At 38.7% G+C, this 18,318-nt stretch overlaps 1 long non-coding RNA gene across 1 annotated transcript in view; it reads left to right on the forward strand.

Moving 5' to 3' along the window:
• Positions 1 to 18,318, forward strand: part of LOC127675614 (uncharacterized) — a 31,266-nt gene that overhangs the window by 2,456 nt on the left and 10,492 nt on the right. The window contains exon 2 of the long non-coding RNA XR_007975492.1: positions 183 to 326. This is a non-coding gene — a long non-coding RNA (uncharacterized LOC127675614). The remainder of the gene's footprint in view (positions 1 to 182; positions 327 to 18,318) is intronic.

An 18,318-nucleotide genomic window follows, 5' to 3' on the forward strand; every position in this document is an offset into this window, starting at 1 on the left:
ACAGGAACAGTTCTGGCATTGTTACCATGAGCAAATTTGACTCTAAGAATTCCCATAGCCACCCAGAAGCCTTTTGTTTTCTTCTAGGCCAAAGTACTTTTATATTGCTGGACTATACATTACTAATAGTCTACAAGTACTTAAGTTATGCCAAAATTACAACAATGTTTTTGTTATTTTAGGCTTTCTTCGTAGGACTTGCCTGTGTCACCTCTGCCGAATAGATTCCACAAGATTCTTCACTGAAATTACTTGATTTACATATACCTCAGCATGCTTTGGTGATTTATTTATCAATAGACACCTGAGTGTTTCCTAACTATAAGGTATGACTTTCTACTGCTATCTTTTCAGTCATGACTAAAAGTTGCTTTAAGACTTACCTTCTCTGTGAGGAGATAGGATTGGGTATTACAGGCATGCTTCCTGGTAGTACATGATCCTTGTTTAGTATTGCAGTGAAGTTACCTCTCAACCACGATAGATCCATAGTTTTATACAGATGCAAGTGCCAAGAACAAATACATGTCAGTACATATGTGTGTATTGATTTGTATTACTTATGGGGGAAGTCACAAGCCAGGACATACATGCTCATATGTGTGCAGACACATGTCTTGGCAATTGTGTGTGTTTACATGTTTTCAGTTCTAAGCCTGGTCACATGTTAACATGTATGTACATTTTGATACCTGTGTAAGTTCTGAGCCTGGTCATGTTGTACATAATGTGCATGTTGACACACAGGAAAATTCCAAATTTGGTCACATGTTGTCACATATATACATTTTAACATGTGTGTAAGTTCTAGAGTGAACACATGTTAACACAAATGCATGTGCTGGCAGGTGTGTAACTTCTGAGAGGTCATATGACATTTATGTTCATGTTTCCACGTGTGCAGTTCTGTGTATGGTCACATATCTGTGCAAATTTGTGTGTTTATAAGCATTAAGTTCTCAGAAAAATCACATGTATGTACACACATTCACCTGTGTGCACTTCCCAGTGTGGTACATATTGGCACATATGCACATGATTACATGCATGCAAGTTACAAGTGTGATCACATGTTGGTATAGATTCATGTATATTTTCTGAATATGGTCATATCAGCACATATATACGTGTCCATTCATATGTGTGTTCTTTTCTAGCACAGTCACATGTTTGTGATATATTATATGTTCACTTGTGTGAAGTTCTATATGTGGCCATATGTCAGTATATATGCACATGTTTATAATCATGTAGATCTCAAGCTCAATTATATATTGGTTTTTATATACATGTCCACTTGTGCGCTGTTCTGTTTTTTTTATTTTGCCTTTTGTTTGTTTTGTTTGAGACACTTTCTCCATGTAGTCCTGGCTATCCTGGGAACTCTCTCTGTAGAGCAGAGGTAGACTTCTGCCAGCTTCTGCCTTCTGAGTGCTGGGAATACAGATGTGTACTACCATGCCTGGCCTGTTGTGTGCATTTCTGGATGATGAGAATATGCTGGGGTATTTGCGAGTGTTCATGTACAGGCAGTCATAACCATGGTTACATGTTAGTACATATTAGCACATATGTGGTATTCACACATGTACAATTCCTGAACAAGGTAACATGCCAGTACATATGATTACATCACTTATCTAGTTCATATATCTGCAGTTCCCAAGCATGGCCACATGGTGGTGCATTGCATAATCATACATATGCAGTTCCTGAGCAGGGTGATATATTGGCACAAATGTGTATGTTCACATGAATGAAAATCCTGATCCTGGACATATGTTGGTATATATGCGCGAGGTCACATGTGTAGTTCTATGCATGGGTGGTCATATATTAGTGCATATGTGTATGGTCACATGTTTACTATTCCTGATCATGGTACTATGTGGGTGTATAAACAATGTTCACATGTGTACAGTTCCCAAGAGCAATCACATATTGGCACATGTGTAGTTCCTGAGTATTGGGCATATATTGGTATATATTTGCATGTTTACCTACATGCAATTCTATAGGAGAACATGTAACTGTATAGGCATGTTTTCATATATGTACATTTCCTGGCAATGTTTATATGTTGACACATATGCACATATTCAGATGTGTGCAGTTTTGGGTTTGCTGGCTAGTTTTTTTGTCAACTTGGCACAGCTATGATCTTTTGAGAGGAGGGAACCTCAATTAATAAAATGCTTCCATAAGATCAGGCTGTAGTGAAACCCGTAGTGCATTCTCTTAATAATCAGTAGGGGAGAGTTCAGGCAGTTGTGGGTGGGGCCATTCCTTGACAGGTGGTCCCAGGTTCTATGAGAAAGCAGGCTAAGCAAGCCATGAGGAGCATACCAGCAAGTATCACTTCTCTATGGCCTCTGCATCAGCTTCTGCCTCCAAGTTCCCATCCTGTTTGAGTTCCTGCCTTGGTTCTCCTGAAAGGACTGTGACTCAAGATATATAAATAAGCCAAATCAACCCTTCCTCCCCAAGTTGCTTTTGGTTATGGTGTTTTATCACAGCAGTAGAAAAACTAATAAAGACACTGGATATAGTTTTATATATTGGCACATATATGCATGTTCATATGCATATACTGTCTTAGTCAGGTTTTCTATTCCTGCACAAAACATCATAACTAAGAGCAAGTTGGGGAGGAAAGGGTTTATTGAGCTTACACTTCTACGCTGCTGTTCATGACCAAAGGAAGTTAGGAGTGGAACTCAAGCAGGTCAGGAAGCAGGAGCTGATGCAGAGGCCATGGAGGGATGTTTCTTACTGGCTTGCTTCCCCTGGCTTGCTCAGCCTGCTCTCTTATAGAACCCAGGACTACCAGCCCAGGGATGGCATCATCCACAAGGGGCCCTCCCCCCTTTGATCACTAATTGAGAAAATGCCCCACAGCTGGATCTCATGGAGGCACTTCCCCAACTGAAACTCCTTTCTCTGTGATCACTCCAGCCTGTGTCAAGTTGACACACAAAACCAGCCAGGACATGTACTTTCCCAGTAAGGTTACACCATCAGTGCATATATGCTTGTTTACATGCATGCAGTCTCATTACATGGTCACATATCAGTTTATGTGTGTGTCATCATGTGTATGCAATTCCTGACCATGGTTATATGTTGGTATAAGGGCATGTTCACATGTGGGCAGTTCTTCAGCATAGTTGTATGTCAACACATAATGCATGTCTTCACATGTGTACAATTCTTGAGCATGAGCATATGTAGGCACATATGTTCATATGTATGCAGTTTCCATGCATGGTCATATGTTAGTGCATGTAAGAGTAGTCTCATGAATACAGTTCCTGTTCATGGTCATATGTCAATGATTATGTACATATTACAAGGCATGAAGGTAAAATACATGGATTTTGTATTCTTAACCCAATTTAAATTAAGACTTAAGCCATAACATATACCCTGAAATGATTTTATTATTGTTGCTAGAAAAAAACATTTATTTATTTATGGTTATTTATTTATTTATTTTTGAGACAAGGGTCTCACTATGTTGCTCTGGCAGTTCTACAACTTACTATGTAGGCCAGGTGGACTTGAACTCACTAAGACCCACCTGCTTCTGCTTCCACATATAGCTTAAGAATTTATTTTTTATTAATGTTTATGACCCATCAGAAGTAGGGTAAGATGTCCAGACAGAATATAGTTTGGCATTCATGACTTTATTATTATTTTAAAATAAAAGCAGATTATTATCTTAAAAATATATCATTATGATGTAACACATTAAGATTGTCTTTGTATGCATTAAAGCAGGTTTTAAAAATGGCAATAAAAATATATTTAGGCTATGTTCTCCTGGTATCCTTGCCCTCTCTGGCTTCTACAGTTCTTCCTCACCCTCTTCTTCTGTAGTTCCCAGAGCTCTGAGGGGAGGAACCTTCTGGAGACCTTCAGCCTGGGCTGTCTGCCTATTGTTTGGCTGTGGGTCTCTGCATTTGCTCCCAACAGCTCCCAGAGGAAGCCTCTCTGATGATGACTAGACAAGGCATCAATCCATGAGCATAGCATAAACATCATTAGGAATCCTTTCATTGACTTTTTTTTTTCTTTTTTGGCCAGTCATGATTGGGAGCAGTTACTTATAAACAAATCTGGTACTGAGTAAATTATGTTATAAAATCACATGTAGACTATGTATGTATATTAATAACCATAAATAAATATATTTTATATACCAAGATGTTAAACATTATTGTTTGTTGGGCTTACATTTCTTCTTTTTATTCTGTCCTATTTCTGATCCAGTTCTTTCTTCATTTCTTCCCTCTTACCATAACTTCCAAAAACTGGTTAATATGTTCTTTGGGATTTTTTTCCTACCTTGGTCCTTTGATGGCAGGTGATTATGAGACATCTCTCTAGAAATCAAATGTTTTCATTTTCATTTTCATGTTCCTTAGTACTGAGAGATGGAATGTAAATCATTGTTCCTTACTGTCTCCTCCAAAATATCCTGCAACATACAAATACACACATACACACACACACACACACACACACACACACACAAACATGGTCATGTAAATTTTTTATACTTTTGACCATGATAATCTGAAGCAGTCATTGAGTGCTTTCGTTTAATACTTCTGCCTGACTTTATCTCTCCATTCTACCTAAAAGATATATCCTAGTTTTCGTTTTGTTTTGTGAGAAACTATCGTGACAGAAGCTAAGTAGAAAGCAGAGAAAGGGTTTACTCAGCTTACAGTTATAGGTTACAGTCCATCATAGTTGAAACAGCTAGTTAGCTCCAGCTTGAGTGATTGCTGTTGTTCAGCTTGATTTTTCCATGTGATAATAGTTCAGAACTATCTGAAATATACCATAGTGAGCTTGGCAATATTAACCAACTTATAGATTTGAAGACACGAGACACAGAGAGGTTAAATTAACTTTTGTGTCAGAGCCTAAAAGTGGCAAACCTGGAGAATAAAATTTTTGTCTTGCTTTAAAGTCTTTGCTTTGTTCCTTGTCCTCTTTAAAATATTCTCTTCCACTCACTTCATTCCATTGATGGTGAAGTACCATGAATGTCTTTAGATTCTTCCATATCCAAATCCATCATGTCATCTTGGTCTAAGTTAATATTACCTCCAGCCTAGTTTGATCTAGTAATGTTTTTTGAGACTGTATGCATCAATTCTTGCTGGTTTCACACTTGTTCTAAATGTTCCAGCCTTCCAAGAAATCCAAATGTATTTATGAACAATCTTTCTTAAATTTATCATCATGTCATGTTCATATATATTTTAATACCCATGGATATTTTTAAAGCTGTAGTGTATAGAACATATCTGAAATAGCCAAGAATTGGTGTAAGGAGATTCACAAGTTATCATGGTAACCCAGGACACCTTTTTAAAAATATGTTCATCCATGTATCCTGGCCATTGTGATAATGCTACAATGAACATGGGAATTAAATGTTTATCTGCAACATCGATTGCATTTATTTTTGATACATGTCCAGAAGTGGTATTGATGAATTATAGGTTAGATCTGTTATTCATATTGTAAAGAAACTTTACAGTTCTTTATATAATAGCTACACTAACTAATATTACCACCTAAAAAGCACAACAGGTTTGTATTCCACACAGATGCTGTCTGAGATACTGACAGGGTAAGACCTTTTTATAAAATCATAAGGAAAATTGACTGTTCTCTAAAACTCATCATTGATATGGAAATTGCATTTAGCATGTAGGGTTAGGTGCTGCAGACTATCATTTACTTTTAGCTTTCTTTTCAAATCTTATTGTACGTTTATTTTTGGAGGAGTGTGTCACAGTTGATGTGTGGATATCAGAGAACAGTTCTTCCATCATGTGTGTCATGGGGATTAAACTTGGGTCATCAGGCTTGTCAGCAGCACTTTGACCTGCTGAGCCACCTCACAGGTCTTCCATTATTTCACAAGCGCCACAATGATATATGAGCCACTGTTTTCCCTTGTTAATTCATCTGTGCTGATAACAAAGTGAGGTTTTACAAAGTCAAAACTAGTATCGTATTAGTTGATAGAGAAACAAATTCTTGCACCCCCAAGAGACTGGTATAATTTATTTTAGTTTGAAACTAAGAAGTTCCATTAGTAAGGATCAGGGAAGATCAGATATATAAATGGTGCATTACTCCAAGATGAATCTAACCTTGGGTAAAAACAACTTTCCAGGGAATATAGAAAGCATGAAGGTTTCAAAGGGTTAAATAACACAGGGAACTTTTATCTTAAACGGGGCTGGGGGAGTGATCAGACAAAAGGCTATGGCAGTGCATGTCTCCCGTTCTCCTTTGTTTTGTCTACAAGATATTTAGCTGCTTTCATTTCAGAGCTGATGGTGACCAGGCTTGTTCCCTGTTGAAGGGACCAGGAAAGGGAAGGCTTCTTGGAACACTGTGTAGAACACAGGAATAGAGCTTTATTTTATTTTATTTTATTTTATTTTATTTTATTTTATTTTATTTTTCCCTTTATTGAAAAGAGATTCTTTTCTCACATAATGTATCCTGATTACAGTTTTCCCTCCCTCTACTCCTCCTGGTTCCTTAGCACCTCTAGCCTCTCCAGATCTAATCCTTTTCTGTCTCTGATTAGAAGAGAATAGGCTTCTAAGAGATAATATTAAGATATAATAACATAAAACAAACCCACCACATTGGAATTTGCGAGGACAAACAGAAGGAAAAGAGCCAAGAGAGGCACAAAAAATCACAGCCACCATGTGCACACTTAGGAATCCCATCAAAACCCAGTTCGGTGGAATTGGAAGGCCTGGAGCAGACCTGTGCAGGCCCTGTGCATGCTGCTGCAGTCTCTGAGCTCATGTGACATTGTTCTTATTGATTTAGGGACCTCGTTGTCTTGGTGTCCTCCATCCTCTCTCGCTCTTACTCTCTTTCTGCCTCCTTGGGCTTGTCCTCAAGTAATTACCTTACCTGCTGAGCCCTCTCACACTTCCTCAGTTATTAGCCAAACTTCATAGTGATGTGCAAACCATCATTTTCTGAGCTCTGAGGGGAGGGATTTGATAGACATCCTATTTGAGTGTTCCAAGGTGCCTTTCTCGGTCTCTGTTTCTCTCTTTCTTTCTCTTTCTCTCTGTCACTGTCTGTCTCTTTGTTTCTCTGTCTGTCTGTCTGTCTGTCTGTCTGTCTGTCTCTTTCTCTCTGCATAATGTCTGGATGTGGATCTCTTGTTCCCTTCTGCTATAAGAGGAGCTTCTCTGGAGATGGCTGAATGAGGCACTGATCTATGAGTATAGCAGAATGTCATTAGGAGTCATTTTATTACTGCCCCTGGCTTATTTTAGACAATTGGTATTTGTTTTCTCCCTAGTTCCTGGGCTATCTAGTATTTGGTTCTTGGTTACCCTAGTAGTATCAGGTAAAGGTTCCAGTGGGCTTTAAGTCAAATCAGATGTTGTTTGGTTACTGCCACAAGCTTTGTGCCACCATTGCCCTAGTGTAGGTTGTAGGCAGGACAGCATTGTAAATAAATCAAAGGATTTATTGTGTTTCTGTTCATGTTTCTCTTTTGGGACCCTGCAAAGTACTTTCCCATACTAAAGACACCAGAACATAGGGGTGAAGGTTGTATGTAGGCACCAGCTCACCCTCTCCATGTTCAGTAAGTAGTGTGGATGTTGTCTTCAGCAATAGGGCCTTGCCATCAGTTTGTGGAGAACAATCTATTGTCTTAGCAACAGCTTGGGTTGTTTGGGAATTCTTCTGGGACTCCTTTGGCCAACAACTCAATTGGCTATAACCCATTTCTGTACTGGAAGCTTCATTTGATGACGAGATAGCCAGTTGGGACTCTGTCTCCGCCATCATTTGTCGGTTTCATGAAGATCACTTTCATATGTGTATATATTAAGAAGTTTCTACTGTATTTGGCTCCAATACTACTCCTCAAACGCCCCTTAATTTATGTCTCTCCCCATATTCCCTCCATCAGTCCCTTCTCTCCCCTGGATCTTCCAGTTCCAGCCCCTCACCCATCCATCCATAACTATCATATTTCCCTTCCCCAGGGATAGCTATGATTCCTCTAGTCTCTTACTCTATACCTACCCTATGTGGTTTTATAGATTGTAGCTTGCTTATCATTGACTTAACAGCTAATATCCAGATACAGGTGAATATATACCATATTTGGCTTTCTGAGTCTGGGATACCTTATTCAGGATAATTTTTCCCTAATTCCATCTGTTTGCCTGCAAATTTCTTGTTGTCATTTTTTTAACAGCTGAGTAATACTCTATTGTGTAAATGTACCACATTTTCTTGATCTGTTCTTCTGTTGAGGTCCATCAAGGTTGTTTCCAATTTCTGGCTATTATAAATAAGGCTGCTAGGAACATAGTGGAGCATATGTCCTTGTTAAATGTTGGAGAATCTTTTTGGTATATGCCCAAGAGAGGTATAGCTGGGTCTTCAAGTAGAGCTATGCTCTGTTTTTTGAGAAACCTCCAAATTGATTTCCAAATTGGTTGTACAAGTTTGCTCTCCCACCAGCAATGGAGAAGTGTTCCTCTTTCTCCACATCCTCGACAGTATCTGCTGTCACTTTTGTTGATGTTAGCCATTCTGACAGGTAAGATCACATTTCTTAATCCCCATTGTGAAAAGGAAACAACACATATTCAATAAACATGTATTTATTAATTTACATATAATCCAGCCTTAAAAAACACCTTATGGTTAAGATTTTTTAAAAGAAAACATGATTCTTATTTTATCCATGATACAACTGAAAAAAATTAAAAATATATATTTATAATCTGTTTTAGGAGGAAGTTCTTATCAAAATATATGCATATAACCTTAATAAACTTCACAAAATCTTTATGGCTCTCTAATGAGTGTTGTTTAATATAATTAGCATTTTAAGGTTTTATGAAACATTTACTATAGCCAAAGGTATAATTTTAATATTTATAAGGTAATATGTATTTATTAAGACTTTAAATATGTGATCATAATATTTAAATTTGTAAATCTGAATATGCATTTTAATTGGGCACACCAAAATATTTTTAGCATACAACAAAAAATAACTAAAAGAGAACTGAAGTGGCCATGGTTTGTTAAAAGTTTGTTTGACACAAGAAACATATGAAGACAACTAAAACCCAATGAAAGCAATTATTATAGACACCCATGACACCACAAAGAAAGTTTATCTCTGTTTCTTTATGATATGAGAAAGGCTTAGTAACAAAAGTTTACAAGGTATAGTCTGACATCATTTTCTTTTCTCCTTTTCTTCTCTTTAGCTGGGGTTGTTTTTCTTGTCAGTGTGCTTTGTTTCCCTTTTGCTTTTCTTTTTTATTAGTTGTGCACCAGGCTGCTTTATCAGAGGGAAGAAATTGGTTTAGGAGGTGGAGGTGTTATGGAATTTGGAGGTCACAATTGGTGCCAAGCCGGGCCTGGTTACTTTTATTCAAGCCAATTAAAAGAGCCAAACTAAAAGTAGAACACAAAAAGAGGAGATTTATTCAATGTAGTCAGATTGGGAAGAGGGACAAAGAGATACAGAAAATTGCTCAAATCCATCTTTAGGGTCTCCAAGTAAGATCAAGGTTTACATAGAAGTCCAAGCATATGCACATCTAAGCAGTCCTGGGCAGTGTGCAGCCACACCCACTTACTTGAGTATTAGTCTCATCATGTAAGGTGGTCTGACAAGTGTTTAGAGCTGTTTGAAAAAATCTCTTTCCTAAGACAAGTTCCCTCTCTGACTGGTGCCGTCCTTCTGCCAGCATGAGATTTCTGGGGAAGTTTTTATATTTTTATGGTCTATATTTCAACAGCCTGCTATCCAGATTGTATATCTTTATTTTTGCCAGACCAGTTAAACAGGGGATCAGGTTTTATGAAGATACTCCCCAGAAAAGCCCTGTGTAACTACATAGGATCCAGTAGCAAACTATGGATGGAGCTAGGAAATGTATATTTTTGATGTTCTTGACACTCAAACATTTAGTGGGCTTCATGTTAGAAAAAACAGAAGCCAAGGAACACAGAACCCATGTTTAACAGTATCCATCAGATAAATAACAGACAGGGAAACTAACAATTAAGGTGGGTCTCAGCATAAATCCCCAGGAATATTGGGGTGGGAGCACAAACTAGCTTCATTAGTGTATCTTTTATAGCTTGAGGGGTTCCCCTAAGCTGTAGGAACCTCCTCTCAGGGATATTTTTGGCTTTAAGGTTGACAGGAATTTTATTTTATTTACTATTTGTATAATAAAGACACTTTGATGTAAGTGTGAATTAAAAGGGGGAAAAACTGCTCAGAAGACCTCTAAGATACACGGCATAAAGGAGCAAGGGCAGAGAAAGAGGTGAGCACGGAGATATTTTAGAGTTTATCTTTAGTTTTGATATAAACTCAAATCTTAATTTTTATATTAACACCTAATTTAATTCATGTAGGTTTTTGAAAAGCTCTTTATTATGAATTATTAGTTTTTATCATTATTTCTTACACATTGTTTTCTATTTTTACTAAATCAGGGTGCCTGTTTGTGTTTTTTGAAAATTTTATTACCTAGGACTTTGTTAAATGCACAACATAAAATTAGTTTGGAGGTAGTAAATGTTTCGGTTATCTTTAGTTCATTTCTTTCATTTTTCCAAATACTTGCAAATTATGTAAGCTAGCTAGAATACCAGATATGGGGGTTTCATCTTCAAATACTTCCTCCTTTTTGGGATGGAGAGAGAGAGAGAGAGAGAGAGAGAGAGAGAGAGAGAGAGAGAGAGAGAGAGAGAGAGAGAGTTAATAATAAACTTCGAGGTCACTTTAAGACAGAAGACGGCCACCTTGCTGTGTACCCTGCTTAACCTGCCTTTAAGAGAACAATGTACCACCAACCTTGCTTGCCTTGGATTTTCTATGTGATCAGCATTTACAGGCTAAAGTAATGTATAGCCCTAATCTTAAAGTATGCAGGCCCCTGACCTACAGAAATTCATGTATATCACTTGCTGAAAACAGCAAAAGTATAGGTTGAAAGCACTTAATAAAATGAATATCTATAACGAACACAACATTTGGATATAGGTTGATAAATAATGATGCTTGTAATACTGTTGTCTGGGTCTGTCGGCTGTGACTTCATCTCTTGTGAAACACTTCAAGTGTCTGTGAAGTGCTCCTCAGTCCTTCCTCAGGAGTTGCTGTTGTGCCTGAGCTCCCTCCAAAATGCTGTCAGCCGATAGTAGCTGAGGGTATAGTGAGACTTCCCCTGCTTTACTATAACGTGTTGTTTCTGCTGAAGCATTTAACAAATGTTCCAATTTATGACTTTGTTTTGTGCCGTATCTAGAAAAACTTTATGGAAAGTGTTGCAGTCAGAGTGCCCTGAATGGTGTTTTCCTGGGCCATGGTTACTTACGTTTTCCTTAAGAGCAAACTATCTCTTATTTGCTTTGAGGTGAGAACTGTGTTTTGTGCGGACACTTTATAGATCTTAAAAAGCCCACGGAATAATCGTCCCCAAACACAAAACACAATAATAACAATGAAAGAAAGGCCATGAACTGAAAGAGATGGGGTGGGTAGGATGCAGAGAGACGTTGGAGAAAGGGAAGGGAAAGAGGTTGTGATCATATTTTATTTTAAATAGCTGTGATTATAGTTTATTTTAAAAATTAAAATTGCATAAGTAAATGGGTGATGGGAGTGTAGCATGATTTCTTTTATACTAGGTATAGTACTCAAGTCGTTGCGTGCGCGCGTGTGTGTGTGTGTGTGTGTGTGTGTGTGTGTGTGTGTGTGTGTGTGTGCCCGCGCATGCGCGTGCGCACACTTGCGTTTTTCTAAGTAGCCCAGGCTGGTGCAAAGGATGTTAGGTCCGATGAACAGAATGGCTGTTTAAGTGGACTAAGATAATTTTGGCTATGGATTTATAACATTTCACCTCTCCATAATCAGGAAGTTCAAACCATTCAGCCTTGCAAAAGTGATTCCCCCCATGTCCCCCCACCCCAACCCAGGAACTTTAGTTTACAGGGAGTTCAAGGCCGGCTGAGCCACACAGCTGAGGATAATTTTGAATTCATAATGCTCCTGCCTGCACCTCCCAAGGGCTGGGAGTACAGGTGTGTATTACTATATTTAGCTTAACTATGTAAGATCTCATGTAAGATACTGTGATTTTTTTTAAAATGAGTACTTCGTGACTGGGGATATAGGTTCAAGGTGTTGCATATGCATCATATGCCAGAGTTCATGCACTCAGTCTCTGGCACCAGGGAATATAAAGAGAGAAAGACAGTTTTAAGGACCAGTCTGGCAGTGAGAACCTTCCATTATCTTCAACCATAGTTTCAAGCTTTGGGAAATGAGCACAGTTGCATGCCCTATTCTATTTCTTCCTAAGACAACTCTAAGCCTGCTTCAGCTCTGCTGTTACCTGCCTCATCCCTCCTTGGCATGCATTGATTGAAGAACCTTTAACATTTGAGACAAAGCCAGCATTTCCGAGCACCACTGTCAGGTCACAGTCTAAGGCCTGCTTCTCACTTGGTCCTGGTGTCTCCTTGCATCCCAAAGCATGTAAGCTTTGGTTTTCAGAAGTACACATTCAATCCTTAGCCAGATAGTGGTATAATGGGTACAATTATCTACAAACCCCATGATCCTAATTTTAACAGGGAGTTCATCTTCTTTATACACGCGAACAAAGGGTCCTGCAACAACAACATACAAGTAGGAATTACATATAGGAAAAATATGATGTGCCATTTGGAAAAAAATGTGTATACACACACATGAAACATAAAAACATGCAAATATATATTTAAAAATTTACATGAACTAGAACTAAAATGTTAATGGAAACTTACTAACATGAACTAGAACTAAAATGTTAATTGAAACTTACTAACATGGAATAGAACTAAAATGTTTATGGAACTTAGTTTTCAATGATGCACCTTTGTACTTGCTTCTGTCAGTCCCAGGTTGTATTATAGGCAGCAAAAATAAATTAGACTTTTAAAAGGTATCATTACAAATCACTGCTTAAGTCAAAAAGGGTGGTTCTGTAGCTTGTCAATGCTACAGAATGAGTTTAGAGGTTACTTTGGGGTGATCTGTATGCTTACGGAATGCTAAGTTTACTCGTTTTCATGATTTCCTGTGTTCCATCTTCCTGTGTTTTTTGGGGCACTGAACACAGAGAACAGCATAGAGATTGTGTAGGCCTGGGGATTGTAAGGTCTTGTTTATCTAAGCAAAACTTCCTTGGGCAGAAGTCCTGTCCTGCTCAGATACATGCTGGCGACTGGACACTACTGGACAGCACAGAAAAGCCGTCCTTACCTCCTTACAGGTGTGGAGACTTTGAGATGGATAAAGCAGAGGGCTCCTGAAAGGGGGAGAGTGTAGGGGCTGTCAGCTCATCTAAGTGTGCTAGGAGGTAGGCTGTTAGGATCCTGGAGTGAGGGCTAATGCTCGAAACCTCATTTTGAATCACTGCGCAGGCTCAAAGTCTGCCAATCCAATGATTTACTAGCTTATGTATTTCCTATGTGTCTTGGACTTCCTGCTGCTGTTGCTATGGCTCCGAGGGTGGGGCTAAAGGCTGCCTTGCCATTCAGGTTCTGGGGCCGATGTACTTAGTGCACATAATTATGTATCCTGTGACACCCCCAACCCCCTTATTCATCCCACCTGACTACCACGGCCTGCCTTTTTAGGGTGGTGGGTCGAAGAGCCAGGAAAAAAAAAGATCAATTTTTGTTCACTGGTTGAATTTGTGCTTTCTGACCAGTAGATGGTAGTGCTGCTCCTTGCTGTCGCCTGCCACTCACTCAGTTTCTCCCTGGCCCTTTGTACTTGGAAAAAAATGTGACGCAGCTTTGCCGCCCCCTTCCTTTCTTTCTTTCTTCTTCTTCTTCTTTTTTTTTGTTGTTTTTCATCTTTCTTTTTCTTTCTTTTTCCTCAAATGCTATAGATTCCATGGGATTTTCAATGGGTGATATTTTCAGGGTTCTTTTACTAAAACACGGTATCTGGTTTCTGGATAATGCCAACTAATATTTTTCTCATTATTGAATGTTCTCTTAGTTGTCTTGGCATGTAAATATATGCTTTAGTATTGAGGCCATATGTTCTTTGACTCATAGGCATCAGCTAACATCACTGTGAAACACTGCAATCTGGATAATATGGCCAGTCAGTATAGCCGTGGTCTGTTATAAATTTCCTAACAATTTTTTCACTCCTAATGGCACGATTTATTTTTCTTGAACTGTATTTTTATAATTAATATTGGATATATTTACTGTGTGATATTTTGTTCATTCATTCATGCATTATGTAATACTCAGTGAAATGTTTATCTACTGCCACCACAAAAAACATAACTCTCCTCTCAAAGGGAAGAGAGTTTAGTTTGGAGATAACTGACCCTGGTTCTGGAACACAGATGTAAGTTACCCAAAACACCAAATTTAAATGTGGTAACAGTTTCATAGATTTTTATGGTAACAAAACCACAATTGAGGAAGAACCCTTTTCAAATACACTTAGATGGTCAGATGTGAGTGACAATTCTTGGAAAGAAGTTGAGTCTGCAAAGGCTCATTGACTGCTTAAAAAACTTGTAGGGCATGGTGGTTCCTGCCTTAATCCCAGCATCAGTAGGCAGATCTCTGTGAGTTCCAGGCCAGCCTGGTGGTCTACATAGTGTGTTCTAGGACAGCCAGGGCTACCCAAAGAAATCCTGTCTTAAACAAACAAAAAAACCAAACAGCCCACGTTAATTATGTGGAGCAGCTGGACTGCTACAGTTCCAGGGCCTATTACAGTTTGTCTTGGGTGACCTTTAGCCTACTAAATAGATTTTTCTCTTCCCCCTCTCTGTCAGACCTAACATCCTGACAAACAGATAAAACATTTAGTAATATGTTAGCAAAATCTCAGTTTTCTACCAACCAAAGGGCTGAAGGTGTCAGGTGGCACCCGGGACCTACAGCGGGCTCTCACCTGCTTGCCTGTCGGATGTGCATTGATGTACTGCGAAGTATCTTGATTTATGGACTTTTTTTGTCACTATAAAACGTTTATGAAATTTCTGCCTCATTGAAACATGGTATTTTGGGGAAATCTAAATCTATGTTCCCGGGCCATGATAATTCATATTTGACTCCAGAATAAATCACATCTTTTATTACTTTGAGGTAAGGCCTGTTACTTTCCTTGGCAGTGGTTATAATGAAGACCTGAGGGAGCTCTGTTCTAGGCCTCAGACTCTTCCTAGCCTTGGGATTTACCTAGTAATCACAGATCGTTGAGGCCCTTCTATTGAATATAACTGTTCAGGAATTATGATAGCCCAAGATAATTTGGCTTTGGTCCTGCAACATTCCAACTGACTAAAGCCTTATAGAATGTTTAAAGTAGTTGTGGTTTTTTTCTCTGAGAATTTTAGTTCATGCCATTTATTATTTCATTAGGGTAAAAAGGTTGAAATACTTTAAAAACAAAAGTGCACGTTAAATACAATGAAGTTCACATTGCATAGTGATTTCAACTTTATTTTTAAATGAGATTGTTAACATGAGATATTTTTCCTTTTTTTAAATTTATGGTCATACTATGTATTCAATTAAAAAAAATAAAAATAAAAAAATTTTTTTTTAAAAATTTAAATATAACTATACATATATATTCAGGCTGGCCTGAAACTCATTATGTAAACCAGGCTGGCTCTGAGTACTATACCACCCTGGCCTGCTTCTGTCTTTTGAAACACAGTTGTTTTTCTTTATTCATTATTTACCTTAGTCTTAGTCTATTATAGAAGAGTAGGTGAACAGCAATCCGAGATACTGACCATTCCATTCTGGAGGGACAGGAGATGCCCTCTTCTCCCTAGGCATATCGAAAGGAAAACAGGTTCATATCCCTAAAGCTGGAGCTGGGGAAATGGTAGCTAGGAAGCATCCAGTGCAGTAGTCGGACAGATGATAAAGGAGTACGTGGAGATTCTGAAGTGATACACTCAGACAGAGAGTTGCTATGCCTTAGAAAGCATTGCATTTCTAGCAGTGTCCCCAGAGCACTTGTTAGCCCTTGGAGAGCCAGGAGAGAGGTTGTACATCTCATGCTAGGCCACACCCATATGTACTGCAGTTCTCTGAAGTAACTGGCATGTTTGAAAATGGAAGAAAACAAGAAGAGTAGATATTTTTAATGGTTTTTGAAATGACCCTGAACATAATGCTGCTACACTTAATACTTTAATATGTACCTCTAGAAAAGTATTATCTTTGTGCCTAATTATTTGATCACTATAGGATGGACTTTTTATAGTATTAATCATATTAATCCACACTCATGGAGGGCTCTTTATCTTCTGGTGTCTTCTTTAATTTCTTCATTGCTCTAAAGTTTTTATCTTGTAGGTCTTTCATTTCCTTGGTGTATTAGTTATTTTTCTGTGGTTGTGATAAAGCACTATGATCAAAAGAGGCTTATGGAAGAAATAATTTATTTTGGATTTATGATTCCTAAGGGATTAAAAAGTCCATCATGGTAGGGAGGCCCGGCAGCGTCAGAAACGACAGCTGGATCAGGAAGCTGAGAGCTCCCATCCTCAGCCACCAGCAACAAGTACAGAGAATAAATTGGACATTGGGCAAGGCTTTAAATTTTCAATGCCTTCCTACAGTGATATACTTCCTCCTACAAGGACATACTTTCTTCTTCAACTTCCCTAAACAGTGTTATCAACTGGAGACCCAGTATTTGAAATACCAAAGCCTATGGGGAATATTTCTCATTTTTAAAATTTTTTAAATTTTTTTTTATTTTTATTTTTTTAATTGAATATCACCTTCACTTACATTGCCATGGTAAAACCTTTCCTGATTTCCCCCTTCCCCAAAGACCCTCAACCCCTCCTCCCTCCCCCTGCCTCCAAGTATATGCCCCTCCACCTGACACACTCCCACCTTCCTGGTTTCCCTTTGGTGGGGCCTCTGTTGAGCCTTTACCTGACCAATGACCACTCCTCCCACTGATGCCCAACAAGGCCTTCCTCTGCCACATTTTTGGCTGGAACCCTGTGTGTCCCTTGGTTGATGGTTCAGTCGCTGGGAGTTTTGGGTGTCTGGGTGGCTGAAATCATTGTTCTTCCCATGGGGCTGTAAACCCCTTCAGCTCCTCTGGACCACCCTCCAGCTCCTCCATTGGGGACCCCATGCCCAGACCAATATTTCTCATTTAAATCAGCACAGTTGGTTGGGTTTATTTCATGGCATTTTAATTAATTAACTAACTAATTAATTAATGGATATTATGAAGGGAGTGTGTCCCTGATTTATTTGTCAGTATGTTCACCTTTGATATATAGCAAGGGTACTAATTTTGTATGTTGATTTTGTAATGTGCCACTTTGCTGAAAGTATTTATTGGTTCTAAGAATGTCCTGGTAGAGTCTTTATGCTCCTTCAGTTACAGAAAAAAAATATACAAATAGGGAGGGATACTTTGACTTATTTTCATTTCCTTCTCTTATCTTTTTTAAATTATTTTTTTTTACTTATTCACTTTATATCCTGCCCACCTCCCAGTCACCTTCCCACACAACACTTCTCCCATCCCCTCTCTCCTTCTCTGAGCAGGTAGGCTCCCCTGGTATCCCCCCACCCACCCTGGCACATCAAGTCTCTGGGGCTAGGTGCCTCCTCTCCCATTGAGGCCAGACAAGGCAGCCCAGCTAAAAGAACATTTCCCATGGACAGGCAACTTTTGGGATAGCCCACGCTCAAGGTTTTTGGGACCCACATGAAGACCACCTCCTGTAACCAGGCAAGAACCCCAGTGGAGCAATAAAGACACCAACCGACTCACAGATCTTTCGGCCCGGTTTATTCTTCTCTTAATGCTCTAGCTAGTACTTTAAGCACTGTGTTGAACTGGAGTGGGGCGCATGTACACCCATGTTTTGTTCCTGATTTCAGTGGGAATTGCTCCAATATTTATCCATTTAGCACAGTGAATAGTTTACTATGTGGAGATATGCTCCCTCCACCCTAGTCTTTCCAGGGTTTTTTAATCATGATTGGTGCTAAATTTTGTCAAAGGTCTTTTCTGTATTAATTGAAGCCATCATATACGTGTATTTTTTAGGTATATATAACATAATATGATTCACTTACTTTTTCAAATATTCTTTGATGTTATTTGTCCCTCCTTGTTCTGTATTGTTCTTCCTTCTCCCTCCTAGTCAAAACTCCACTCCTTGTTTTTCCCATTGT

This window comes from Apodemus sylvaticus, chromosome X, assembly GCF_947179515.1.
Source record: "Apodemus sylvaticus chromosome X, mApoSyl1.1, whole genome shotgun sequence".
Classification (NCBI taxonomy): Eukaryota; Metazoa; Chordata; class Mammalia; order Rodentia; family Muridae; genus Apodemus; species Apodemus sylvaticus.